Genomic DNA, 27,092 nt, shown 5'->3' with positions numbered 1-27,092 from the left:
CTGGCAACGCCTTCTTCCGCTGTGGCACCGCTTGGGCCTTACACCGTCCCTCCTCCGCCGTTGCCACCCTCGGAACCTGGTAATAGCAGGGACTTTGCTTACCGTTCCGTGGCGTTGGGGTGGATCTGCCCCTATCGGAACCGCTGGTCACCACGGCTGTGGGACTTCGCCGCTCGGGCTGCCGCTGCACGGCGACACTCTGCTCCGCTCACTTCCGACACAGGTGAGTGGCACTTGTTTAATCGTACTGCTGCTGGGGTTCACCGGTGGTCGGGCCATCAACGCAGTAGGACGGGCTGTTTCCTCGTCCGAGGACTCCAACTTCACGTTAGGCCGAGGCATTCCGCTCGGTGATCGACGGTGAGCCCCCCTTTTATCACCGCTTCGGTGGTCGGTTTTCTCGCCTGGCTCAGTTTTGATGGTCGTGCCCGATCCCCTTTCTCTGGGATCAGCAGACTCCCTCCAGAGCGCACCGGGAAGTTCCACAGACAGCATGGCAATATCTTGCGCGGTCTCCACTGCCTGGACCGGCACGAATGTCGGCATTGGCCACAGGTATTGCAGGCCACATTGTGCGCATCGTGCCGTAGAGCTCACAGCACCGCCCGGCAGTCGACACTGCAGGTACAGGCATGCCACTGTCTCTATACCCGCTACTCGTAGTATCAGGAAGCCTCCTGGAGCCGAGTAGGGATGGGTAGATATCAGTGACCATTCTTCGGATTTGCAGGCCATAGTCACTAGAGGAGGCACTCTCACTAGTGGTCTATTCAGCTCACTGGCTCCTCGCAACTGAAGTGCAGGGGCTGGTTTGTCAACCCCTTCCCCAGCTAACTCCATCCGCATCCGCCACAACTGGAAACCACTCCCCCTGGTGGAAATTGGAGGGAGGTCCCTTAATTTAGTCTCATGACCCAGCACAGGGGCTGAGTTAGTCCATGGGGGCGCGGCTCCAGCTTTCGCTCCATACTCCCCATTAGGGTGGAGTTTTCCCATTGGCGCCACCCCTGGCCAACTCTCTGCAAGTTGAGAATTTGCAATATTTTCTGCAACTGACCCATGCGGTCTCCCAGGGAAGCGGGAACCAGCATCTTGTTTTGAAATTTCACTCTGGTTATCGAATGAGGTAGCTTTTAACTGTTTGTACATCGAATGACAATCCAGTCCATTATGTTCCTCATAATTCACGACAATGTCCTCTTTACTGTCCTCAGGGTTACTACCCCAAGGTCCTAGGCAGGACCAACACGGTGCAATCGCAGCTTTTGCACCACTCCACAACAGGCTCACAAAAGTCTCTTCTGTAGCTTGTTCTTCCAGCAGGCTCACAACAGTCTCCTCTGTAGCCTGCTCTTCTCCCGCACACATGCCATGTGCGCTCTCTCCTTCGGCCTCCGTCCGCCATATTGGACCTTCCGCACCGCGCGGATCCTCCATTCTTGCGGTTGCCATACGGCCACTATATATTGGGTTATTGTACATGGAGCGCCTCTCTGCAGGGCAGCTGCCACCCCGATACAATCAAAATGCCTTGTGCACCACCTTGTGTACCTAATGTAGATCTGAATCGTGTTTGCACTACCTCAGGCTAGGCTCACTCTTTCTGTGTCTGCTGTATCTCCTTCCTCCCAGTCTGTGCTCCCTTCGGTAAGTGGACTGGAATGGACTACAGTACTCTGGCTCTTCCATGTAGTACTATGGCGTCTACCTTCTGTCGGCTAGTCTAGCGCAGACCCTCTCCAGGATTCCTGCCCTAAGTTACCAGTGTATCCCTTTAGGCGTCCTACCACTAGCACTACCTCAAGGGACTAGGACAGTTATAGCCCGGCTCCAGCCCTACTAACTCCTTGCAGAATCCCAGTGCGTCCGTGCGGCCCGCAGCTCCAGCAGCTCCCCTGACTACCCCTGGCTTCTTCCCACGCAGCACAAAGTGGCAGCAGACACCCTCCCTGTTTCCCAGTGTGCCTAGCAAAAGCCTGTCCTGTTGACAGGTATCTCAGCAGCGCCTCCAACTATAACGGGTATTCCCTTTTTCTCTGACCCACCCAATCTCATATTGGCCCTTGTGGTCTAACCAGCCCCCATTACATGGTCGTGTCTGGTGGTGCACCTGTAGGCAACAGGACTCCTGAGTCTCCCGCATGATGGTATTCGGGGATTGTCAATCCAGACAGGAAGCTGAGGCAGTGTGTGCGAGTCCTATCTATATCACGTGCAGCACCTCCACCTCATCAGGATCTATGAGTCCGCAGGGAAAGGGTCCTGATGAGGAACTCCTTCTTTGGTGGTGCCTTCCACTGGAGATTAACTTCACACTCACACAGTGGGGGTATCTTTGAACAGGGCATCTTTATTGATCTCGTATGGGCAAGCTGCCCTTCACAGCCAGCTGTCTCAGCTGCACATATTGATTTGCTGTCCCTTTGATAGGTACGCCCTCCCAATGGAGTGGGATCCCCTCTCCCCGTAGGGAGATCACCCCTGTGCCAGGTCCCTGGACACAGTGTGGCTCTTGTAAAGTCTGATGTAGAAATGGACCACTAGTTACTGCACTAGTGGATCCTTCCTTCCCAACGCACTCCAACAACTCAGCAACCCTCATCAACAACCTAACTTTGGGCAGTTCTGTGCCTTATATACTTCAGGAACTGTCACAGCTCTGATGTCACTAACTGTGGATTCAGAGCATGTAGCCACTCCCACCCATACATAGGGCACCTCACCAGGGTGTGAGGGCAAACCTCCATTATTACTGCTGGCATCCCTGTAACTTACCAGGTTTACTGCCAGCAGGGGAGACAACTGCAGACCATTTTACATGCATGGCTACAATGAGTTACTGCAATGCTGAGCATTGACTGTCCAACTTACTAACGCAGTCACAACAATGTTAGTCATCACTATACTAGACAGAGTATTTTATTGCAAACGCCAATGTTTTAGCCTATTTGTAGTGAGATATTGATGTATCATACCTATGTATAGAGTTGTTGTCCTGCACAGGCTTAATCCACATACCACCAACCTACAATTGTGTTGAACCTCACCTGTATGCATTACAGGAGCCCAGAATTACACTTACAGTTTGGCTTGAGGTTCATTAGGGATTTGCTGACCTGCTATTCCACCGTACGTCTGTCACTACCATCATATTCCATTTCCAGTATTGTATATTATTATAGCAGGCTGGTTTTACGCTTTACAATCTTTGGTTGTTTGATCTGTATGCTGTGCTAGTGACTACATTCTATATCAGCATGAGCAGAACACACTACAGCTACATATTGCAGAGGCACCCTTGAGGTTCAGTTACCCTATCATATGATAGGTGTTTTTAGGTGGCAAAAATTGTACACATATCTTCCAATCATGGTAGTCAGCCCTGATTTGGCAATACACCTTTAGCTTAACTCTACCACCCCTGCCTCGTTATATAATTTTATTTAATCACACACTATCCAATTTTAAAATTTCATGTATGTAGACTTTATTTTAGTTGTATACCCAATAAATGTTACGTTTTAATAGCCCCGGAGTGCATCTATTAATGAGCTTCTAGTTAGAGAGATGGTGACAACACACCTTTCCCTCAAATTTCTGATACACATTTCGTTAGCTCATCTGATGCACCCAGTATCAATCTATGCATTTGTGGGCGCAATTCATATTTATTATTACTTGAATTACTACTAGTGAGCAGTACATTTTTGTTTGTGTTTTCGACATCACAAAAAACACTCAAAGGTTTAAACAATCCTAGGTATCCTATAAGTAGTAGAATAAATATAGCTGACACCTAAAAAAATACACTCTATAATGACCCTCTGATGGCCAACCTCTGGAGTGATAATACAAGTATACAATATTAAGTGCAGGGTTAAGAGACATACAGTTAGCCTCCCGCCACTGTGACCGACTTGTCTATTACAACAAACTGATGGAACAAAGACACTCCCTATCTAATGCAAAGTACTAACACACACAAATGTTGAGATGAAAAGCAAACAGGAGGTCACAGTATAACAGTGATATATAACCAATGAGAGATAATATGTATTGCACTGAACAGGCATACATTCCTATGTACTGCTGTGAATCCTGAAAATATTCCAAAAAGGTAGAGATCTATAATAGCACCAGCCCCACAATAAACAGAGTAGAGCTAAATCAAAGGATTGAATATTTAGCCAAAGCCAAGCACTTGAGATCAGGGCTGCTGAATCCGATGCTGCAGTGCTGCAGTGCTGCAGTGCTGCTGTGCTGCAGTGCTGCTGATGATCAGAGTTGCAGGAACACTGCCAGGTCTTAATCCAGTCAGATCCAGTCAGATTACTTCTCACAGTGGCACATGGAGGGACAGGTGTAATAGCTAAAGAGGGCACTGAGGAGTACACACAGAAAAGAGCCCCAACGCACATGTTTCACCACCTGCTTCATCTGGGAGCTTGATGCTTTTGATATTTTTGTATATCTGAGTGCTTTTGTTGGGATACTTTACTTTCCTTTTCTCGTTTACATATATTCATTGTCCCCAGCACCATCAGCTTTTGTGCACCCTATACATTTATTTAGCTGATTTTGGTACTTAATATTTTTGGGTCTGTTGCATTCTTCCTTTCATGTTTCACCCACATACATACATACATACATACATACATACATACATACATACATACATACATACATACATACATACATACATACATACAGTACATACATACATACATACATACATACATATATACATACATACATACATGCACACATATATATAGGTAAGTCCAGAAATGCACACACCATCAATGTCCTAAAGATTGATGCTTATCCCATAGATATCCAATAGAACAAATAACAAATAAACCAGGTTTAACACTGGTAAGAAGAGACAGCACATCACACTTTGTAATCGAATAATGATGTATTAAAATATACCGCCACCGCAACCGATGTTTCTGTCCTCTGAGAGGGACCTTCTTCCAGCTAATGCGACGAAAATATAGAAAATAAAAAGTACATTATACTGTATGAGAAATTAGAATGTTTGAATGTGAGATATATATATATATATATATATATATATATATATATATATATATATATATATATATATATATATATATATACACACACACACATAGTGGTTGACAAATCACCAAAAAATCTACTCGCCACCTAGTACCAAACGTGTGCTGGTTGGGCCAATATTTACTCGCTCGGGGGTTAAATCCACTCGCCCTGGGCGAGCAAATGTATAGGTTTGTCGAACACTGTTTATATATATATGTATGTATATATATATATATATATATATATATATATATATATATATATATAATGTAGAGGTATCAGTACCGTGTTAGCCGAGCTTCAATAATCAAAAAATAAATAGATGATACCGTTCTGTGGCTAACGAAATGCTTTTATTTGTGCGAGCTTTCGGGATACACTGATCTCTTCTTCCGGCGATGTTACAATGAATGAAGCAAGGATAAATTGAAAACAGTGTCTCTTGGAATGTTATCTGTGCTTGTCCTTCCCCCGGTGTGGATGTGTTTTATGGCTAGAGGTGTCAAAGGGTAACTGAAAGCAAGTGAAGAAAGAGTGTGTATGTGTATCAGTGTGAATAAAAATGAATGGAGAGCCCACAGTATAAACAGTGCTCTACACAAGGTGTGTGTGGAGTGAGAGGGATATAAATGGTGTGGGTGGGTGTGGAAATGTGAGAGTTTGTAGCACAACTAAAAGTGTATGTGGATACTTAGTAACCTTTTGACAACTCTAGTGTATCTCGAAAGCTCGCACAAATAAAAGCATCTCGTTAGCCACAGAACGGTATCATCTATTTATTTTTTGATTATATATATATATATACATACATATACATATACAGAGTGTTCGACAAACCTATTCCCCCACACACCACGGGCGAGTGGATTTGACCTCGTGGCGATCTCCTTATGGCCGCCCAAGCAGCGCACGTGTTTTTTCTTTAATTTTCCCTGCTCGCGCTGAAAAAAAAAATTTAATCCAGCAGCCTGATTGGCTGCCAAGACTTGGCGGGCTGCCAAGATTTTTTTTCCCATCCAGGCTAAGGCCACACAGGCGCATCCTCTTCCTGCTTCTTGAGGAGGTTACTACTCCATTGCATCCCCCCCTCCCGGTCCCCGCTTCCCTCCCTGTCCCCGTGTCTGCCCGTGGGGTGTGTGATGGTAGCGGGGGTGTTCCCCCTCCCCCCCAGTTCTCGCTCCTTTCCCCAGTCCTTGCTTTCCCCCAGGTTCCCGTGTCTACCCGCGAGGTGGGAGATGGTAGTGGGGGTGTTCCCCCCCCCCAGGCCCCGCTTCCCCCCTGGTCCACATGGCTGCCCGCGTGGGGTGGGAGATGGGTGCGGGGGGGAGCATGGTGCTTGTTGCGGCCTTTCCTCTCTTCCTTTCTACCCCCCCCCCCACGAGTCCCAGTGGTTCCGATGGTCGGCCGCACTCACTGTTGCTCCTTGCTATTCCCTCTCCGCTCTCCTCCTCCTCCCTCCTAGGAGCATGCATGAAGTCCTCACTACCTCCTGTCTGTGAGCTGAGAGGGTGGGGGGGTCATCTGTGGTGTCGGCTTCTTCTGTAAACTTTCATGTGAGCTACCGGAGGTGTGGGGGAGTTGCTGCTTCTACTGCTCAACGTTGTGTGTGTGTGTGTGACAGACAGTGTGTGTGTGTGTGTGTGTGTGTGTGTGTGTGTGTGTGTGTGTGTGTGTGTGTGTGTGTGTGTGTGTGTGTGTGTCACAGACATTGTGTGTGTGTGTGTGTGTCAGACATTGTGTGTGTGTGTGTGTGTGTGTGTGTGTGTGTGTGTGTGTGTGTGTGTGTGTGTGTGTGTGTGTGTGTGTGTGTGTGTGTGTGTGTGTGTGACACCAGAGGTAACCCCCAATAAGTCACCCGCTCCCACCCACTAACACAGTCAGTCACCCCCCCCAGTCAGCCAGTCACCCCCCCCAGTCAGCCAGTCACCCCCCCAGTCAGCCAGCCACCCCCCAGGCAGTCAGTTTCCCCACCCCCCAGTAAGTCAGTCACACCCCAGTCAGTCAGTCACCCCCCCAGCCAGTTAGTCACCCCCCCAGCCAGTCAGTCACCCCCCCAGCCAGTCAGTCACCCCCAAAGTCAGTCAGTACCCCACCCCCAGTCTTTCAGTCACCCCCCCAGTCTCTCTTTGTCTCAACATCTCTCTCTGTCTCCCTGTCTCCCCTCCATCCTCTCTGTCTCTCTGTCTCACTCCCTCCTCTCTCTGTCTCCCCTCCCTCCTCTCTCTGTCTCAGCTCCCTCCTCTCTCTGTCTCAGCTCCCTCCTCTCTCTGTCTCTCTGTCTTCCCTCCCTCCTCTCTCTTTCCCTCTGTCTCCCCTCCCTCCTCTCTCTGTCTCCCCTCCCTCCTCTCTCTGTCTCTCTGTCTCCCCTGCCTCCTCTCTCTGTCTCCCCTCCCTCCTCTCTCGGTCTCAGCTCCCTCCTCTCTCTGTCTCCCCTCCCTCCTCTCTCTGTCTCTCTGTCTCCCCTCCCTCCTCTCTCTTTCCCTCTGTCTCCCCTCCCTCCTCTCTCTGTCTCCCCTCCCTCCTCTCTCTGTATGTCTGTCTCCCCTGCCTCCTCTCTCTGTCTCTGTTCCCTGCCTCCTCTCTCTGTCTCTCTGTCTCCCCTCCCTCCTCTCTCTGTCTCTCTCTCTCAGATCCCTCCTCTCTCTGTCTCCCTCCCTCCTCTCTCTGTCTCTCTGTCTCCTCTGCCTCCTCTCTCTGTCTCCCCTGCCTCCTCTCTCTGTCACTCTGTCTCCCCTGCCTCCTCTCTCTGTCTCCCCTCCCTACTCTCTCTCTGTCTCTTTGTCTCTCTGTCTCCCCTCCCTCCTCTCTCTGTCTCTCTGTCTCCCTCCATCCTCTCTCTGTCTCCCCTCCCTCCTCTCTCTGTCTCTCTGTCTCCCCTCCCTTCTCGCTCTGTCTCCCCTCCCTCCTCTCTCTGTCTCTCTGTCTCTCTGTCTCCCCTCCCACCTCTCTCTGTCTCCCCTCCCTCCTTTCTCTATATCTCTGTCTCCCCTCCCTCCTCTCTCTGTCTCCCCTCCCTCCTCGCTCTGTCTCCCATCCCTCCTCTCTCTGTCTCTCTGTCTCCCCTCCCTCCTCTCTCTGTCTGTCTGTCTCCCCTCCCTCCTCTCTCTGTCTCCCTGTCACCCCTCCCTCCTCTCTCTGTCTCTCTGTCTCCCCTGCCTCCTCTCTCTGTCTCTCTGTCTCCCCTGCCTCCTCTCTCTGTCTCTCTGTCTCTCTGTCTTCCCTGCCTCCTCTCTCTGTCTCTGTCTCCCCTGCCTCCTCTCTCTGTCTCCCTCCCTCCCCTCCCTCCTCTCTCTGTCTCTCTCCCTCCCCTCCCTCCTCTCTCTGTCTCTCTGTCTCCTCTGCCTCCTCTCTCTGTCTCTCTGTCTCCCCTGCCTCCTCTCTCTGTCTCTCTGTCTCCCCTGCCTCCTCTCTCTGCTCTCTGTCTCCCCTCCCTCCTCTCTCTGTCTCTCTGTCTCCCCTCCCTCCTCTCTCTGTCTCCCTCCATCCTCTCTCTGTCTCCCCTCCCTCCTCTCTCTGTCTCTCTGTCTTCCATCCCTTCTCTCTCTGTCTCCCCTCCCTCCTCTCTCTGTCTCTCTGTCTCCCCTCCCTCCTCTCTCTGTCTCCCCTCACTCCTCTCTCTGTCTCCCATCCCTCCTCTCTCTGTCTCTCTGTCTCCCCTCCCTCCTCTCTCTGCCTGTCTGTCTCCCCTCCCTCCTCTCTCTGTCTCTCTGTCTCCCCTGCCTCCTCTCTCTGTCTCTATGTCTCCCTTGCCTCCTCTCTCTGTATCTCTGTCTCCCCTGCCTCATCTCTCTGTCTCCCCTGCCTCCTCTCTCTGTCTCCCCTCCCTCCTCTCTCTGTCTCTCTGTCTCCCCTGCCTCCTCTCTCTGTCTCTATGTCTCCCTTGCCTCCTCTCTCTGTATCTCTGTCTCCCCTGCCTCATCTCTCTGTCTCCCCTGCCTCCTCTCTCTGTCTCCCTCCCTCCTCTCTCTGTCTCTCCTCCCTCCTTTCTCTGTCTCTCTGTCTCCCCTCCCTCCTTTCTTTGTCTCTCTGTCTCCCCTCCCTCCTCTCTCTGTCTCCCTGTCTCCCCTCCCTCCTCTCTCTGTCTCTTTGTCTCCCTCCCTCCTCTATCTGTCTCTCCTCCCTCCTCTCTCTGTCTCTCTGTCTCCCCTCCCTCCTCTTTCTGTCTCCCCTACCTCCTTTCTCTGTCTCTCTGTCACCCCTCCCTCCTTTCTCTGTCTCTATGTCTCCCCTCCCTCCTCTCTCTGTTTGTCTCCCCTCCCTCCTCTCTCTGCCTGTCTGTCTCCCCTCCCTCCTCTCTCTGTCTCTCTGTCTCCCCTGCCTCCTCTCTCTGTCTCTATGTCTCCCTTGCCTCCTCTCTCTGTATCTCTGTCTCCCCTGCCTCATCTCTCTGTCTCCCCTGCCTCCTCTCTCTGTCTCCCCTCCCTCCTCTCTCTGTCTCTCTGTCTCCCCTCCCTCCTCTCTCTGTCTCCATGTCTCCCCTCCCTCCTCTCTCTGTCTCTCTGTCTCCCTCCCTCCTCTCTCTGTCTCTCCTCCCTCCTTTCTCTGTCTCTCTGTCTCCCCTCCCTCCTTTCTTTGTCTCTCTGTCTCCCCTCCCTCCTCTCTCTGTCTCCCTGTCTCCCCTCCCTCCTCTCTCTGTCTCTTTGTCTCCCTCCCTCCTCTATCTGTCTCTCCTCCCTCCTCTCTCTGTCTCTCTGTCTCCCCTCCCTCCTCTTTCTGTCTCCCCTACCTCCTTTCTCTGTCTCTCTGTCACCCCTCCCTCCTTTCTCTGTCTCTATGTCTCCCCTCCCTCCTCTCTCTGTTTGTCTCCCCTCCCTCCTCTCTGTATCTGGAAATCTTATTTACCCTGTATATCTTAACTGCCCTATACCTACACCGAAATAACCTATACTTCTTTCTTCAAGATCTGACTCTCAAGCTTCAGACGGGAGGCATCGGAATCCCCCCTAACCCAGAAGACAGGTAGAGAACACCTCCCCTCCAACATATAACATTGCGGGAATGAGGGTACCTGGACATAGAGGGACTGCGGATCAGGTAAGATCCCAGCTGGGATTGCTGCTTTAGATATTGTGAAGCGGGGGCATCCAGACACTGAATAAAGGGTGCAGGAAACTAGTTATTCACATCTGGCTTTTTTTTGTAAATCCGACATTTACACACATACACAAACACACACATACACACACACACACGTAACCAGGACTAATTGTAGTATAATGTAATACAATAAATAAACTTATGTCAAAAACGAATGTTGTTCTTACAAGGAATTTATTCAAATAATTTTTTTATTTTTTTTAAAGCGGGCCTGGAGGCGGGAGTAGGACAGGGTTGGGCGTGGGACTAGGGCGGGGTTGGGGGCGGGACTAGGGCAGGGTTGGGGGCGGGACTAGGTGGCGAGTAGATTTTTTTGTTCGGCGAGTAGATTTTTGGGTGATTTGTCGACCACTGCATATACATATACATACATATACATATACATACATATACATATACATATATATACATATATATACATATATATATATATATATATATATATATATATATATATATATATATATATATATATATATATATATATATATATATATATATATATATATACACACATTGTTCGACAAACCTATACATTTGCAAGCCCCGGGCGAGTGGAGTTAACATCGTGGCGAGCGCCTATTGGCCCAACCAGCACTCGTTTGGTAGTAGGTGGCGAGTAGATTTTTTTTGTTCGGCGAGTAGATTTTTTTGTGATTTGTCGACCACTGTGTATATATATATATATATATATATATATATATATATATATATATATATATATATATATATATATATATATAAAAGACAAAAATTGTAGGGCCAAAGTATCAAAGGTGAAAAAACTACAATAGTGACTAAAGTGTTAATAAATAGTGAATTAAAGTGTAAAAAATGATAAATGGAATAACTTGTAAACATATAAATGATTAATAAAAAATATATCACACAAAACTTCACAATATATATATATAGATTATGTGAAAAGTGCAAAGAACGTGAAAAGAAAAAGTCCAACCAGTCCTTTTTAGATCAGTCCATAAAACATGTGGATTATTAATGCTGGTGTGGGGGGGTCTTCGGCTGCTCTCAAACAGGATGAACCACATCCAAGATTTACCTAAGAAAGAAAAAGAAGTGAGAGCGCACGCCCCATAGCATAATACTGTAGATTTAATAAAAAGGAAGGGAGGGGAGATGGGGGGGGGGGGGGGAAGAATAACACTCACAAGAGTATAAATCAATTAAAACATTGTGTGAATTAATCACCATCATCCGGTTCTGCACAGCAAGCGTCCACAATTCTTGGCTCCCTCAGGGCTGTATGGGGATGATACTGCTCACAGGAGAACCGGGGTGTAAATCGCCAAGAGATTTCAGTCCATTTGTGTCAAAAAAAACGCCTCCTTCATTTCAATGGCTGCCGGATCAATCAAGCGCCCCAAAGCTGCCTTGTGCGCATGCGCAGCGTCGCGATGATGTAATTGCGCAAAGTAGGATTCCCTGACTCGTTTCATCACCAGAGGGTGACTTTTTCAAAGGGCTGATACTGAATGGACAAAGTTCCTGGTATTTAAAGCCGATTGTTTGCTAAGCAACCCGTGTATAATGAAAACAAATGAATTGACTCATTAAATAGTTAGATAATAACGGAGACCAAGGGCCCCATGAGGAAATATTATAAAGTATTAATTGCTGGCTCAATAATACTTAGCAACCCAATCGGCTTTAACCAGGAACTTTGTCCATTCAGTATCAGCCCTTTGAAAAAGTCGCCCTCTGGTGACGCAACGCGTCAGGGAATCCTACTTTGCGCAATTATGTCATCGCGATGCTGCGCATGCGCACGAGGCAGCTTTGGAGTGCTCGATTGATCCGACAGCCATTGAAGTGAAGGAGGCGTTTTTTTTTTACACACATGGACTGAAATCTCTCGGCGATTTACACCCCGGTTCTCCTGTGAGCAGTATCATCCCCATACAGCCCTGAGGGAGCCAAGAATTGTGGACGCTTGCAGTACAGAACCGGATGGTGGTGATTAATTCACACAATGTTTTAATTGATTTATACTCTTGTAAGTGTTATTCTTCGCCCCCCCTCCCCTCCCTTCCTTTTTATTAAATCTACAGTATTATGCTATGGGGCGTGCGCTCTTTCTTCTTTTTCTTTTATATATATATATATGTGTGTGTGTGTGTGTGTGTGTGTGTGTGTGTGTGTGTGTGTGTGTGTGTGTGTGTGTGTGTGTGTGTGTGTGTGTGTGTGTGTGTGTGTGTGTGTGTGTGTGTGTGTGTAATAAAGAGAAATAGATTCCATAATTGAATTAGGGATCTCTAATTTCTGGATAACGGAGGAAACGGGTACATTTTTAAAACAACCTTTCCTTTTCCTCCCAGTGCTATATATTTTGTCTAAAATTCACAAATCTCTAACATCACCACCTGGGTCTCTATGCCACCCAATTTCACAATTCATTGATTTTTATCTACAACCCATGGTGACAGGATGAAGTCATACATTAAAAATACTATTGATTTTATCAATCACATTGAGCAATTGTCCTCTATTACGGATTAGACTTTTCTGGTCACCATGGACGTTGCTAGCCTTTACACCAACATCAATCATGATGAGAAAATAATTTCAACAATTACATGGAACATGTGGGTCCACCGCCTGACTTTCTGCTGTTACTTATGGAGATTATCTTACATAAAAATGTCTTTAAATTTGAGAAACAATTTTACCTACAATTGATGGGTACAGCTATGGGGTCAAACATGGCCCCATCATATGCAAACCTTTTTATGGATACATACAAACAAACACGCATACTCAATAACAATCAATATACTGGATACATCACTAAATATTTACGCTACATTGACGATGTGTTTGTGATCTGGGATGGCCCAGAGAACCAGTAATTGTTATTTATTGATTACTTGAATCAGATCCCATCCACCATCCATTTCACGGCTAGCTTCAGTAAGACTGAAGTCATTTTTTTAGACACAATAGTGTACAAACAGAATGACACACTAGCAACCAGAATTTTTCATAAACCCACTGACAAGAACACACTGTTGTTAGCTACTAGCAATCACCCTACTCCACTGAAGTCAAGCTTACCTTACTCTCAGTTTTTGAGAATAATTAGAATCACTAGTGATCCACAACAGATGGAGACAACCCTTAACCACATGGTACAATGCTTTATGGAGAGAGGCTATGACAGCAAAGATGTCTCATCAGCTCTATCCAAAGCCAGAACATTGGAGCGGAAAAGCCTCCTCAAATCTACTGACAAAAATAAGAAAGAAGACCGGTTTAACATCAAAAGCACATACAGCACAGCCTCAGGTTTCATCAAGAACAGCATCATGTAACATTACCACATTTTAAAACATTATCGTACAATTGGAGTGAACTTTATTAACCCGCCACGGTTCTGCTACAGACGGGGCCATAATCTGGGAGACATTCTCTCTCAAGCTGATCCAACCACTAATATGCAGCTAAGACAACATAGTTGAAAAGACCTGTGGGTGTCCATAAATGCCATGGATGCATAAATTGCCAATACCTCATACTGGGCATCCACAGAATGGAAATAAGATCAAGATCAAAGATTAAATGAACTGCGAGTCACGATATGTGGTATACATCATTAAATGACACTGAGGTTTATATTATGTAGGGAAGACCATACGTATGCTCAATAAAAGGCTGAGCCTGCATCTTTCAACTACACGCAAAGCCCTGGCTGACACAATGAATACAAACGATCTGAAACTTCAACCTGTCGCCAGACACTTCAAAGAGCAACAACATGGACTTTCCACATTACGCTGCATGCCGATTTTGCAGGGACACGTTCCAACGAGAGAGAGAGAGGTGGGGACCGAGGCAAAATACTGCTTCAGCTAGAAGCCAGGACGATCCATAGTCTCAACACTCTTAGACCGAGAGGTCTTAATGAGGATCTGAAACTGAGTTGCTTATTTTAATGCAACCAACTGGTCCGCATCAGAGGATAAGTACTGCTGACAAATAGGAACTGAATAAGGCCCACAGCAGACCCTTACTGGCACAAACAGGACAAAGATCATACACTACAGACCTATGCTGTTGCCGTTTGCTGTACTCATTTGGGATTCGCTGGGAACAGCTGCAGTTCCGGATATACTGTCTCTACAGAATTTATTCCATACAGCCTCTATGGAGTTTACCTGGTTACAGGACATTACTTGATGTTGTTGTTCTATATAATATTAGGTTTCACATTGTCCAACCTTTTTTCCACAGCAATGGACAGCCAGAAGGAATGACCCATACCCACTGGACTCACAGTTTCTATATGATCACTAAGCTCCAGTTATAATACAAGGCCAATCCTGAACCTTGACGGGTGGATACCTATAGAAGACATATATTTCCAGGATATGATGGAATCTGGAGAGATTATTGCCAATTTAGAGACACTTGGGGGCCTATGCAGGAAACGGCGATAAGCCCTATCTCGCCAGTTTTTTGGCAAATATGCCTACAGCAATTCAGTAAATGACGAAAATCTGGCAAAATGAGCAAAATCCGCCGGGTTTTTTTTGCGGAAATTAAAACTCGCCGCGCGCTTGGCGAGAAGCCCTATCTCACCAGTTTTCAAAGTCGCTGTATTCTAGTAGCGCCGATCAGCATCTCAGCGTTGATCGCCGCTCTAGAATGGAGAAATTTTCTCCAAATCGCTCCGCCAAAAAAAGTTGCGAAGAAGCTGGGGCTGAGCGGCGATACGGACTTAGAAAAAATCAGGCCCTTTTTCTGCCTCGGATTGATGCCGGGGGTCTCCAGAGCTGACACCCATTAATATCAGCACCGGAGCCCCCGCCGTGCATCCGATGCAGGAAAAAGGCATTTACAGCCCACTTCATTACCTTAGCGGCTAACCTCTAAGGCAATGAAGGGGTTAACCACCAGTACCAGGCTTATTGTGGGGAGAGGGGGTGGATGAAGGGAGTATTTGGCCTTTGGTGGGTGTTTAGGGCTTGCGGGGGGGTTGTGACTGGACTAAACCCTTTCATTACATTAGCAGTTAATACCGTTATGGTAATGAAGGTGTTAATCCTTCCCGCTACCCACCCGCAAGCCCTAAACATTCACCGTTGGGGCTAATACCCACTGCACCCACTCCCGCTGCCTACAATATACTGTGTATATATATATATATATACAGTATATATTTATATATAATACACCAACAACCCCTATACCTCCCTACCATACAGTACATATATGTAATTTTGGGGATGCACAGCAATGATACTATTGGCTGGCGATGGCCCTCGGGTGTTCCCCGCAGGTGTCCCCGCTTGCCTGCAGTACCAATTCTGTGCCCCCAAAAAAATATTTAAAAACACATAAATACTTTAAAATAAATACTGCCCCCCCCCCCTCTAACACATACAGTAATAGTAATGGCCAAAATAACTATTATCCACATATGGATAATAGTGCATTTGCCAATTTAAAATACATGAATCCCAATAAATAAAATAAATACATCTAACCTAACAACCCTCACCCCTACCCACTGGGAGGCCTACCCTCCCTCCCTACCCACAATCAAAACAATACACAGACCCACAATAAACATAACAATAATAAATAAACAATACATAACCCACCCACCCACTGTGCCCCCCCATAAATCATGATTTATTATTTCACATACAGGGCTAATACCCAAGACCTACGGGAGTCCCCGGTGGTCCCGACGGGTGTCCGTAGGCCCCACAGTGGTCAAGCAAAGGGATGCACACAGGGACAATTGGTAAGACCTGATCTACCGTGACACCCACTCAATAAGATTCCAAGACTACATTGGACACAGTGCAGTGCAATAATTGAATGTAATAACCCTGCTCAATAATTAATAAACAATACATAACCCACCCCCTGTGCCCCCCCCATAAATCATGATTTATTATTTCACATACAGGGCTAATACCCAAGACCTACGGGAGTCCCCGGTGGTCCCGACGGGTGTCCGGAGGCCCCACAGTAGTCAAGCAAAGGGATGCACACAGGGACAATTGGTAAGACCTGATCTACCGTGACACCCACTCAATAAGATTCCAGGACTACATTGGACACAGTGCAGTGCAATAATTAAATGTAATAACCCTGCTCAATAATTAATAAACAATACATAACCCACCCCCTGTGCCCCCCCCATAAATCATGATTTATTATTTCACATACAGGGCTAATACCCCAGACCTACGGGAGTCCCCGGTGGTCCCGACGGGTGTCCGGAGGCCCCACAGTAGTCAAGCAAAGGGATGCACACAGGGACAATTGGTAAGACCTGATCTACCGTGACACCCACTCAATAAGATTCCAGGACTACATTGGACACAGTGCAGTGCAATAATTAAATGTAATAACCCTGCTCAATAATTAATAAACAATACATAACCCACCCCCTGTGCCCCCCCCATAAATCATGATTTATTATTTCACATACAGGGCTAATACCCCAGACCTACGGGAGTCCCCGGTGGTCCCGACGGGTGTCCGGAGGCCCCACAGTGGTCAAGCAAAGGGATGCACACAGGGACAATTGGTAAGACCTGATCTACCGTGACACCCACTCAATAAGATTCCAGGACTACATTGGACACAGTGCAGTGCAATAATTAAATGTAATAACCCTGCTCAAGCTATCGATCACAGGACAACGGATCGATATTGAGTTTAACTATTCACTTGCCTTTGTACAGATTGATTGTATTGATGCACATTTTGTTTACAAAAAAAAATGTCCTTTATGTAAACAATTGAATCTTGAAAAACACCTTAATACGTCAACATGGTTCAAGGATTTAATGCCAATTATCGTTAATCGATAAATACAAATCCGATTGCAGACAGTTGTGTACATAACAATTATTTGCATTATAATCTTCCGTTTAACTTTGTCTAAACAATGTATATGAATATGTACGTCACGTTTTTGAAATATCATGTTGATGATTTTGATTGATAATTAACACTTATTCATTCTTTGTAGACACACATTGTTTTTAGACACGCATGTTTGTTGCACACATTTAATTTAGTGAAGTCACGTGCCAAAATCATATAGCTATTTAAGGCGGCGTCAAGGGTTGCAGCAGCCGTGCGGAGGCACAATGAGGCTGAGGGAAAGCGGGTGCTTTCCTGGGCCTTGGTTAGCGCGCCATCCGGGGGCGTGTCGGGGGTGGGCCAGTGATGTCAGAGCTGGTTCACCCTCATTGGGTGAACCGCTCACGTGACCGGCCCTGCGCTCCCGTGAGCACTTGAAACTAAATTTTTTCTAAGATCTAAGCTTCCGCACGCTTGCGGAAGCGTGCGAGCCCCTGCTAAAGCTGCTCTCATTTCGGCTGCAGGAGCTCACTGGTAAGCGTAAGCGCACCTCAGCATGGGTCAGCGCCTAAGCACTGACCATGCCCGAGGCCTAAAGGAGGACAATACAACATTCACTGTGAGGTAGAGATGGAGCTGGAGATTCGAACATTGTTGAGGAGGAGACGGATTATTTTGGTGGAGAGGATAGGAGAGGGACAGGATGGGAGGGGGACAGGAGAGGAGAGGGAGAGGAGAGAGAAAGGGAGAGGGAGAGGAGAGGGAGAGGAGAGAGGTGGTGTCCCGTCCACATGTCTATCATGAACTCACAATTTTAGAAGTGAGGAGGAGATAATTAGTCGCTATCGATTGAGTTCAGCAGCAATCTTATCTCTTTATGAAGAGATACGAGAAGATTTAGATTTCGTAATAGACAGAGTTTGTGCAGTCCCTGGCTTTGTTAAAATGCTGTGCTCATTACATTTTCTTGCTTCTGCGTCTTTTCAGACAACTGAGGGCAAAGTAGGCGGGGTCTCACAGTCGTCATTCTCGCTGGCCTTTAGCCTGTTTCTATGTGCATAGAGTAGACGTGCTAGGAATTATATTAATTTTCCTAGAGAGCAGACTGTGTGGCTGGAAGTGAGAAATGGCTTTTATACCATAGCCGGAATACCATGTGTGATTGGTGCAATCGATTGCACCCATGTTGCCTTGATCCTGCCTAGTCTGACTGAGCATGGTCACCGGAACCGCAAGCACTATCATTCTATCAATGCAGGTGGTATGCGATGCCAAAATGAAGATTATGAATGTGGTAACCAAATTCTCTGGTTCCAGCCACGATTCCTCTATCCTGAGAAACTCATCAGTCTTCCATGCATTTGAAACTGGGTTTTTTGGTTGACTGGTGGGTGAGTACATATTATTAAGTGTAGCACTATTAAGTGGTCAAATGACGTTTGTTTCATGTATATTTAGTTTACATGTAACATTATTATTAATATGACATATATAGTGTTTCATATACTCAAATCTATAAAGAGAAATACTTTAATTTCATTGGTCCAGTGTTCAAAACATTGTTGCTAACACCACGTTTCGAGTGTTTACATTTTGTCAAATATATACAGACACACACACAATAACACATTTTATATAAAATGCAGCTGTTATGTTAATCATATGATTAGCCATATTTATATACAACATCGCTATCATCAAATCATGTGATATACACAGGCGGCACACTTTATCCGAGTGCGGCTCATTCCGCAAGCTGGGAAATGTCCCGGCTTGCGAGTCGCACTCCCTCAGTGTGCCGCGCATCACCGATGCGCGGTCACGCATCATCGGGTGCCTGTGCCGCCTGTACGCGTGCCCAGGGCTCCCCGAGGGAGCCCTGGTGTCGCGTGGATGTCACGACGGCGGCGGGACGTTCCGGGGGACCCGGCGGACCCGGTAAGGAGAGGGGGAAGCCCCGATCGGCGGGCCTCTCCTCCGAGGCTTCGGCGCACGCCCGGCACCCTCCAGCGCGCGCCAGGTTACTGCTGCGGCCGAGAACGGGCAATGCTCGAATAAACTCGGCCGCAGCAGTATGTAATTTGTTTAACATGTGTCATAATTTTCTCAAATACATTTATTGAGTAAAATTAGAACATTGTATAATATGTAATACTAATTTGTAACGCTGTATTATAGGGGACTCAGGATACGGGAGCCGATCGTGGCTCTTAACCCCACCTCTATAACCCTCAATCATCTGTAGAGGAGCGATATAATGTGGCACACATATCCACTCGGTCGGTTATTGAGTGGACATTTGGACTGTTGAAAAGTCAATTCAGATGTTTAGACAGATCAGGCGGTGCCCTACAGCACGGCATACACTGTGACAGGTATTGTTAAAGTATAATGTTTGAACATTTATTCATTAAGAAATATTTGTGTTGCCACAGTTCGTTAGTATACTGTGTCCATGCTCTTGACTGGATGTTTGGGGTGGTGGACACTGCCTCGCATTGTTATTTCATACATTGGATAACGTGTCCGTATGAGAAGTTTTCACACTCAACTAATGCACATGCACGAAGGGAACACAGTGAATGCGTATTCTGTCCAGCACAAAGAAGATTTTTTTCCATACATCACTTGCATCGTAATACACTGGCGGCACACTTTATTAGAGTGCGGCCAGTTCCGCAAGCCAGGAGATTTCCCGGCTTGCTAGTGGCATCCCCTCGCGCGGTCACGCGTCATCGGGTGCCTGCGCCCCCTGCACGCGCGTCCAGGGCTCCCCGAGGGAGTGTCCCGCGATGTGGGGGACGGCGGCAGGGGGTTCCGGGGGACCCGGCGGACCCGGAGAGGAGAGGGGGAAGCCCCGATCGGCGGGCCTCTCCTCCGAGGCTTCGGCGCGCGCCCGGGACATCCTGGCGCGCGCCAGGTTACTGTCGCGGCTGAGACCGGGCAAATGCTCGAATAAACTCGGCCGCGACAGTATATGACAGTTGTTGTTCACTGTATTGATATGCTTATTATTCATGAATACATTCTAAATTGTGACTTCTTGTTTCAAGATGGTTGACGTCATGTTCAACAATATTTTGTTTGTAGCCAACAGATTTTTTTGATCTAAAACCATTATTTATTGTTTTCTTGGGATAATTAATATTAATTACATATAAAATATGAATATTATTATTATTAATTTAACATCATCAGATTTAGGGGCCTATGCAGGAAACGGCGAAAAGCGAAAAGCCCTATCTCGCCAGTTTTTTGGCAAATATGCTTACATCAATTCAATAAATGCCGAAAAGCTGGCGAGATGAGCAAAATCCGCCGTTTTTTTTTGACGGAAAATAAAACTCGCCTCGCGGGTGGCGAGACGCAATATCTCACCAGTTTTAAAACCCGCTGTATTCTAGTAGCGCCGATCAGCATCTCGGCGCTGATCGTCTCTCAAGAATGGAGAAATTTTCTCCAAATCTCTCCGCCAACAAAAGTTGGCAAAAAGATGGTGCTGAGCGGCGATACGGGACATTGACAAAATCAGGCCCTTTTCCTGCTCCAGAGTTGATACCCAATAATATCAGCACCGAAGCCCCCCCCCCCATGCATTCGAAGCAGGAATAATACATTAACAGCAGACTTCATTACCTTAGTGGCTAACCGCTAAGGCAATGAAGGGGTTAACCATCCAGTACCAGGCTTATTGTGGGGAGCGGGAGTGGATGAAAGGGGTATTTGGTCTTTGGTGGGTGTTTATGGCTTGCGGGGGGGTTGCGGTGGACTTAACCCCTTCATTACCATACCGCTACGGTCGCACCCATCCCCGCTAACCACTATATATATATATATATATATATATATATATATACATATATATACATATATAATACACCACTAACCCCTTAAGGTCCCTAACATTTTTGGGATGCACGGCAATGACACTATAGGCTGGCAGTGGCCCTCGGGTGTTAACCGCAGTTGTCCCCGCTTACCTGCAGTATCAAGTCTGTGCCCCAAAAAAACAATTAAAAAACACATAAATACTTTTACATAAATACACCCCCCCCCCCCCACTACCCACACCATTAAGCATATCCACCATCACCCCTACACACCGGGAGGCCTACCCTCCCTCCCTTGGGGATAATACCCCCTACCCAATACCCACATTTAAAACAATACACACCCGCAATAAACATAACAATTATTAATAAACTATAAATAACCCAACCAGACAATATAGCAAACAAATTGTGGTTTTACTTAACCCCTTAATAACAATAACGGTTAATAAGCGCTACAGTTTTTAATGGGTTAAGCCACCCTGCACCCATTCATTTGTAGAGTGGCTTATTCATTCACATATTATATGTCACTTTTTTTACTCACCTTAACTTAACTCAGTATTATGGTATAGCCTATCCCATAGCTTCTTTGCATACCCAGTTAATCAACCCCACACTGATGAGACCCATCAAGGTCGAAACAGCTGTCTGTGGGTGGTTTTCTGGGTATGCACCTTAACCCTGGCTGTGCTCAAAGATGTGACCATGCAGCAAGCTTAAGCCTATAGGGAACCAAGTTAAAATGGTTTTTGAAGCAAAAAGTGGCACTGAGTTCTCATTTGCATGTCATTTCCCAGAATCCCTTGCTGCAGTGGAAGTGCTGTATGCTGGGTGATAATGGTGAAAGGTGGGGTTGCAGACCTGCCTAAGACATGCAGATGAGCATACAGTTGTATTTGTATATATATATATATATATATATATATATATATATATATATATATATATATATATATAACAAAGACAACACAAAAATTAAGTAGCGCTAAAGAGGATGTGAAATAACTCTAATAAATGATAAATTATAATAACATATTTAAAATATTAAAATAAATTAAAATTACCACAATTTAACCTAATAATATCTACAAACCATAACGTGATAGTGAAAAATAAAAGGAAAAATCCAAAATGAATGTTCCACTCAACCAAAAAATCCAGAGAGAAATATAGTCCCAATAGAAGATCCAGGGAGCATCTTTGCAGCTTTAAGGGGAGTGGTATAGCCAACCACTTTTGGAATCTATGAACAAAAAACAAACAAAAGTGCAAGCTCCATAGCACGTAACTGAGTAAAAAAAATCAGCAACCCATAAGAATGTGCACTTACAGGATTTTAAACAGAACCTTTCGTGGGAGAGAAATCTCTATTGTGGTAATCTGCGGTGGTAGGGTGAGTCCCAGGTTTGCAGAGTGGATGTAAACAGCCCAGGTTCACCATGAACTCCTATCCCAAATTGGCAGCAAGATAAAAAGGCATCCAATGACTGCTATTCAAAACCAAAATGGCACCGTCACATGGGACTAGAGCCAATGAGATCGTGGGAACTAAATCAACTTTCTCATTGGCTCTAGCCCCATGTGACGGTGCCATTTTGGTTTAGTTGACGTCATGTTAAAGGAAAATGAAGCACAGCCATTCTGATTGGCTGGCTTAATTTCCTTTAAATGACGTCATAATTTTTTTTCTCCTTAACCAAAATCACATGTTTTTCACGGACCAATCAGGATCGTGAGAACCATTTGATGCAAAATGTGACGTCATAGGCTTTTAAAAGCCTATGTCGTCTCATTTTCCAGCTAGACGCCGTGGGGAGAGGACCTCCCTTCAGAAGAAGATGGACAGTGCGTCACAGAAGAAGAAGCCAGAAGACCCCGAGGACCGCGCAGATGGTAAAGAAGACCCCGAAAAGAAGAACACAGACGGTATGGATTATAAAGACAAGAAAGACGACACCACATTGGATTACAAAGGGTTTTTTATTATATGGGTTCCTGGTTCCTGTCTTTGGATTTGTTACAGACATAGCGGTTCCTCCGGAAGTCGGTCATTGGTCATCTAATGGTAAGTAAAGTAAAGAAATGTATTTTATTTAAGTTGTAACTGGTTTTTTTTTTTTTTTCTGACATGTCAGATTAATTTTTTTAATGTCCATTTAATGCACATTTTTGTATATATATCCCTATGGAGCTATATACATACATGTTTATTAAAGGGTTGTTTTGCAAATGTTAATTGCATTTTTTCATGTCTTCTACAAGTATTTTCCCTGTTTTGTTAAAATTGTGTGTGTCAAATGTTATTTTGATTTATTTACTTCATTTCAGATGATGATGATTGCATGGATGTATGTTGGGACCCTGCCTTAATTTTTTATTGTGGCTTCTTTGGTGAAGTTAGATTGTGTATGATCGTGTTAGTTAGAAATATAATTGTTTTTTGGAATGGTTTTTTTTTTACATAACAATATTGAATAGGGTTTTTGGTTTACATTTGCTTGTAATGTATTTCAGATGGCATAAATTGTGTGTTGGTAATTTATTATTGTCTACTTGCTTTGTTTATATTGAATGTTTACTTTCAATCGTGTATTTGTTTTGGACCATTGATTGCTATTGTGTACATGATGGAAATATTATTTGCATCATGTACACATTGTTTAATTGTATGTTTTATTGCAATTTGCTATTTACTGGTTTGGATAGGTGCTTGCTGTATTCTCTTATGAGATGTGTTTTAATTTTCATTTGGCTTTGTTTTTAATTTGGCAGTGCTGTTGTCAATTTGAGATCGGATGTTTTAAATTTGTAAATGCATATCCTTTACCATTTCTTTGTAGATTGCTTAATCATACATATATTTAAAAAAAAAATATATATATATATATATATATATATATATATATATATTTAAAATATTATATTATATATATATAATATGTGAATGATGAAGCCACTCTACAAATGAATGGGTGCAGTGTGGCTTAACCCATTAATAACTTTAGCGCTTATTAACCGTTATTATTAATAAGGGGTTAAGTAACACCACACTATATTTGCTATATGGTGTGGGTGGGTTATGTATAGTTTATTAATAATTGTTATGTTTATTGCGGGTGTGTGTATTGTTTTGAATGAGGGTATTGGGGGTAGGGGTATTGTCCCCAAGGGAGGGAGGGTAGGCCTCCCGGTGTGTAGGGGTGATGGTGGTAATGTCTCACGGGGGTGGGTAGTGGGGTGGGTAGTGGGGTGGGGGGAGGGTGTATTTATGTAAAAGTATTAATGTGTTTTTAATTATTTTTTGGGGCACAGACTTGATACTGCAGGTAAGCGGGGACCCCTGCGGGGACAACCGAGGGCCACCGCCGGCCTATAGTACCATTCCTGTGCCTAAAAATATGACTATGTGTTATGTATATAAGGGGGGTATAGGGGTTGTTGGGGGCACAGATGTTGAATGTGTTGTGTATTGCAATTTTTATTGGGGGCAATTGTCCCCAATAAACATGCTACTGTGACTTAACCCCTTCATTGCCTTAACGGATAGCCGCTAAGGTAATGAAGCAGCATTACTGTATTTGAATTAATAGTGTAAATGTGCAGAGGGTCTCCGGACATGAACGGTGCTGGTTTTATGTCCGTTGAATCCCTGCTTCCCGAGATACAGGCCCTGTTATGGGATGCCGGGTATCTCCTATGAATGGAAATGTCCCGCATCACGTGATCGGACTATCTCCATGCATAGGATATACCGGCACCACATAACAGGGCCCGTATCTCGTGAAGCAGGGTGTCCCCGGACATAAAACCAACGCGGTTCTTCTCCGGAGACCCCCTGCACATCTACAATATTAATAGATTTGTTATGTTCAATTTTTTTATTTGCCGGCGAGATTTATGCAGAGAGAGACGGATCTCGCTCTCTGCTGACAGATCTCGCCAGCGGAGCCCTTCTCGCCAGGCCTCGCCATCTCTCTGCCAGATTCCTCTCCCAGATATGCGCACCTTCCTGCATACTGCGAGGGGAATCCGCCAAAAACTTGGCGAGTTCTACGTCTGGCGAATGCCCATTCTCGCAGTTTACTGCAAAGGCCCCATAGGAAATTACAAGTGTATTATTAAAGGTTTTTTGCTATTTAAAAAAGGTTACAATTTGCATATATATGTATCTCAATGAAAACACATATCAATTAATTTATACAATTCATGTAAACAACATACATTTTCAAACATCAATCATTTATGGAAATATACATTGCATTACAATGTCATGCATAATGCATTGTTGTAAGGAATCGGGGGCCACGTCCCTTGCGGCGTGACCCCTCCTTACCCACTACAGTACTGCAGCAGATGCTGCCCCTGCCCCCCGTCGCTACCCATGCCGCCGCCCACCGCATACCTTGAACTCCACCACGGCCACCATCTTGGATTCTGGTGCTGGTGTTAGAGTGCGCGCTTCCTTCAAGGATTTATAGTGCGCCCATTATGCCTGTCTCCGCCCCCCGCTCGGTGTGGGAGTCTTCACCATGTCTCCAGCACTCTCAGCTGTGCTCTACTACTTCATGGTCTCTCAGCCACTCACGAGCAGCTCCTCGACACGCCCCCGCCATGCCCCTCGTCCGGATTGGTCACTGCTGCTTTAAATATCCTGCTTTGCTTTCACTTCCTTGCTCTGCATAGCTCCTTGCTACCTGTGTTGCCTGGAACCTGTGTTGTGCTCTCTTTGTGTTTATTTCCTACAGCTATTGACCCGGCTTGTCTGAATACCCCCTCTGGCTCCTGAACTCAGCTTTCCTACAGACTACTCTACCTCTAACACCCTCGGACTCAGCTACAGATTTTGACTACGGAACTTTCTATATCCTTGGACTCAGCAAGTACTTGACCATTCTTTATTTACATCCAGACCTGGCTACGCTACTACGCCACATCCCGGACACGCCCCCTCTGCTGTCGGTGCCTATGCTATGCATCCCACCTCAGTACAGGGGACTGGTCTGGTCTGCGGGCTGCACAGCGTGACATTATGCAGAGCCCAAATGCAGACCTAGCTGAGGTGGGGGATCTACTTACGATCCTTGCGCAATGCATCCAAGCTTTGGGAACGCAGATTTCCGCTTTGATTCAACAGCTATCCACTCTCTCACTGCAGCCCACTCCACCACCAGCTGCAGTCGCACCTGGAAGCACCCGGCCTTCGGAACTCAGAATCCCTATGCCTAAAGCATATGCGGGTGACCCTATGGCCTGTCGAGGTTTTTTGAACCAGTGTGAAATTCAGTTTGAAATATCTCCAAGCCTCTTTTCTACTGGACGTACCAAGGTAGCCTATCTTTACGCTCTCTTAACAGGGGATGCCTTGACCTGGGCTTCTCCCATCTGGGAACTCTGTCCGGAGATCTCCTTGGATTACCAGCTCTTACGCCAAGAATTCCAGTAGGTATTTGATATCCCTGCTCGCAGGGACACTGCAGACTCTTCTCTAGTTCATTTGTCACAGGGTCGTAGGTCCGTGTCCAAATATGCACTGGAATTCCGGACCGTCGCAGCAGAGACTCGTTGGAACGAAGAGGCACTTACTGCAGTATTTTGGCAAGGTTTGTCTGAATCTGTAAAGGATGAACTTGCAGTCCAGCCCTGACCCCAAGTACTGGAGGATTTGATCGCACAGTGCATACGCGTGGATCAGCGCCTCCAGGAGCGACGTCATGAACGCCAACGTCCCAGGTTCGTGCCTTCTGATCCTCCTTATCCTAGGCCTCCTCCGGCTATTAGGTCTGTTCCTGAGGCTGTGGAACCCATGCAGATCGGCAGTCAGCGGATCCGTACACCAGACAGGACGGTCAAGAGGGTTCGTCGCAATAATGAGGGCCTATGCTATTATTGTGGATCACCAGATCATGTGGTACGTTTTTGTCCTTTAAGGGCCAAGGAACAAACGGGACCAGCCTCGCAAGAGGTACTTACCCTCGGATCAATTTCTTCTCGCTCCCTCTCTAAAGAGGAACTCCCTAAAAGGATTATGCTTCCAGTTTCGCTTGAAGGCCCGAATTTTCGTGTAACTGCTGCTGCTTTCAGGCCTCCCCTTAAGCCTTGTGACACATGTTCAATTCCATTAAACTGTAATGTTTTCATATCTCCCTGATGATATTCATTAACATGTTTGGCTACTGGTTTGTCTCTTTTGTTACGAATGTCTCCCATATGTTCAAAGATTCTCAGTTTAATGGAATTGAACATGTGTCACAA

This window comes from Ascaphus truei, chromosome 1 (assembly GCF_040206685.1).
Source record: "Ascaphus truei isolate aAscTru1 chromosome 1, aAscTru1.hap1, whole genome shotgun sequence".
NCBI classification, from domain to species: domain Eukaryota; kingdom Metazoa; phylum Chordata; class Amphibia; order Anura; family Ascaphidae; genus Ascaphus; species Ascaphus truei.
Note: the sequence above shows the minus strand (reverse complement) of the source record.